The sequence below is a fragment of the Arachis hypogaea genome, chromosome 18, assembly GCF_003086295.3.
Source record: "Arachis hypogaea cultivar Tifrunner chromosome 18, arahy.Tifrunner.gnm2.J5K5, whole genome shotgun sequence".
Taxonomy (NCBI): domain Eukaryota; kingdom Viridiplantae; phylum Streptophyta; class Magnoliopsida; order Fabales; family Fabaceae; genus Arachis; species Arachis hypogaea.
In genome coordinates, this window is record NC_092053.1 from 55944142 (window position 1) to 55947496 (window position 3355).

The following is a 3355-nucleotide window of genomic DNA, read 5'->3' on the forward strand; positions in this document are numbered from 1 at the left end:
CATTTAATTTTCTGCAATTGTCAACTCAAATTCTGGTTCGCTCAACTAGAATATTCTTCTAATTAAAGTTGCTTGATCAATCAATCTCTGTGGGATTCGACCTCACTCTATTGTGAGTTTTTACTTGACGACGAATTCGGTACACTTGCCGAAGGAAATTTGTTGCGAGACAAGTTTTCCGCGTATCAATCACTTCATTGCAATTCCTTGTGAGATGACCCAATGTTTGAATACTTCGATAAATTTTCATTGGGGTTTGTACATGTGACAACCAAATATTTAAAATTTGATTTGAGGATTAATTATTGGTTTGGGCTATGCTCACAACGAAATTATTTTGTTAAATTCCGAACTGGTAAAAATGCTTCACTATCAAATTTTTGGCGCCGTTGTCGGGAATTGCAATGGTGTTATATTATTGCCTATTGTGAATATGTTCATATTGTGAATGTCTTGCTTTTTGGTTATTTCTTGGTTTTGCTAGTACTTAGGAGTTTACTTTTTCTTTGCCTTTTTGATATTCTTTGTTTTGATTTCCTCTTTCCACATGAATTGTCATCCATGTGGTTTTAGATGTGGTTACAGCTACATTGTAGGAGATGGAAATTACAATGACATCATGCATCAAGGATGGAACAATCAATGATGGGAGGAGCCTCAAGGATTCGATCAACTCTCTTGGCAACAACCTTCCCAAATGTGCTTTGAGCAAGATCTATTTTCCTTGTTTGTGCTTTGTTGGTTGTATGATAGGGAGAAGAAGCGGGTCTTCAACTTCCTTTGATTCTGAACCGGAGAGGACCTTTCTTAGATTAAGGAGGGAAGCAAGAGGAAATAGAGTAGTTGGTGCTGAGGAAAAGGAAGAATACTTTGAAGCAAACATGGAAGAAAACATGGAAAACCATCGTGAAGAAGAGGCTCACAACCATAGGGAGGATAGAAGAGTTTTAGGCTCTTACATCAATCCAAATCCAGGAAACTGTGGGAGTAGCATTCAAAAGCCAACCATCCATGCCAACAATTTTGAACTAAAACCACAGCTCATCACCCTTGTTCAGAACAACTGTTCATTTGGAGGAGGCATCCAAGAAGACCCAAATCAACATCTAACCACCTTCCTGAGGATATGTGACACAGTGAAGTCTAATGGTGTTCATCCTGACGCCTATAGACTGCTCTTATTTCCATTCTCACTCAAGGATAAGGCAGCCAAGTGGCTGGAGTCTTTTCCGAAGGAGAGTTTGACAACTTGGGAAGATGTGGTGAACAAATTTTTAGCCAAATTTTATCCTCCCCAAAGAATCAACAGGCTGAGAGCTGAGGTCCAAACTTTCAGGCAACAAGATGGTGAGACTCTGTATGAAGCATGGGAGAGGTTTAAGGACCTTACAAGGAGGTGTCCACCAGATATGTTCAATGAATGGGTGCAGCTACACATTTTCTATGAAGGCCTTTCTTATGAATCAAAGAAAGCAGTAGACCACTCATCCGGGGGATCTCTGAACAAGAAGAAGACCATTGAGGAGGCCATAGATGTCATTGAAACTGTAGCAGAAAATGAATATTTCTATGCTTCTGAAAGAGGGAACACTAGAGGAGTGATGGAGCTAAACAATGTAGAGGCTCTGCTGGCCCAAAATAAGCTCATTACCAAGCAGCTGGCTGACCTCACCAAGAAGATGGAGAGGAACCAAGTAGCAGCAATCACCACTTCATCAGCAACCCAAGAAGGACTGAATGAAGAAGCAGAGGGTAGTCAGGAGCAAGCCAACTACATTGGGAATTCATCTAGGCAAAACCATGATCTATACTCCAAGACCTACAACCCTGGATGGAAGAATCACCTAAACTTTGGGTGGAAGAATCAACAAGATCAAGGCCAAGATCAGAGACGTCACAACCCCAACAACAATGCAGCTCACCAACAATTCACACAGAGAACATGTCAACACCACCATAACAACACCTCTCCACATCCATATCAAAACCAAAATAACACCCCTCATCCTTCCACCTCTAATCCCAATCCACCCTCATTTGATGACAGACTCTCAAGGATTGAGAATCTACTTGAAGGTATATGCAAAGAGATTTAAGACAGTAAAGCGTTCCGAGAAGAAGTGATGTCCAATATGCAGAATCAGGATGCTGTCATCAAGAAACTTGAGACACAAATTGGCTACTTATTCAAGCAAATTCCCAGCCATAACTTTCGCAGCAATACTAACTCAACCCAAAGGGAGGAGTGTCAGGCTATCACCCTTCGGAGTGGGAAGAAACTGATGGAAACCCCCAGTAACCACAAGAAAAGGACTCAAATAAAGAGGAAGAAGAGCAGGATGGAGCTCGAGTTCCCACTTTGAGTTCACAAAAAGGGGAAGGAGTGCTGAAGCCAGACATCCCAAGAGTCCCATACCCTCAGCAATTAAAGAAGAAGGGGGATGACAACCAGTTTTTGAGATTTTTGGAAATCTTCAAGAAACTACAAATCAACATACCCTTTGCTGAAGCAATAGAACAAATGCCACTCTATGCCAGGTTTTTAAAGGAGCTAATGACTAAGAAGAGAAGCTGGAAGAACAACGAAACTGTGATATTAACCGAAGAATGTAGTGCTATTATTCAGCACAAACTGCCCTAGAAATTAAAGGATCCCGGGAGTTTTCAGATCCCTTGTATCATAGGGGAAATCATAGTGGAGAAGGCTCTTTGTGACTTAGGAGCCAGCATCAATTTGATGTTAGTAGCTATGATGAGGAAGATGAAAATCGAGGAGGCTAAACTAACAAAAATGGCCTTACAACTGGCAAACCGATCGTTCAAGTTCCCTCATGGCGTCATAGAAGATTTGCTGGTGAAAGTGGGAGATTTTATCTTCACAGCAGACTTTGTAGTGCTGGACATGCAGGAGGAAGCCAAGGCTTCCATCATCCTGGGAAGGCCGTTCTTGGCCACTGCTGGAGCTGTCATTGATGTACAAAAAGGAGATCTCACCCTGAGATTACACAATAAAAAGATGACGTTCAATGTGTTCAAGGCCATGAGTTACCCACCAGAACAATTGGGAGAATGTATGAGGTTGGACTCACTTGAAGATGCAGTGCAGAAAAGTTTTGAAGAAGAAGAACCTGAAGGTTTAATAGAGGAGGAGTCAATGTTTAGTGAAGAGGTTGCAACAGTAGAGATTCGTATACAAGGTGCACCAAAGGAAGAGAACATAAAGTCAGAAGCACCCAAACTTGAACTCAAAGCACTGCTACCCACTCTCAAATATGCATACTTAGGAGAGAATGAAAGTTACCCAGTGATCATAAGCTCGTGCCTCAGCCAAGATAAAGAGGATGAACTACTCAAA

The 3355-nt window shown here is 41.6% G+C and overlaps 1 non-coding gene across 1 annotated transcript; it reads right to left on the bottom strand.

The window, feature by feature from the left end:
* Window positions 1-1307: 1307 nt before the first annotated feature.
* LOC112773404 (small nucleolar RNA R71) lies at window positions 1308-1414 on the bottom strand. Its single transcript, XR_003187955.1, has one exon. It is a non-coding gene; the product is annotated as a small nucleolar RNA R71 (small nucleolar RNA).
* Window positions 1415-3355: the final 1941 nt, after the last annotated feature.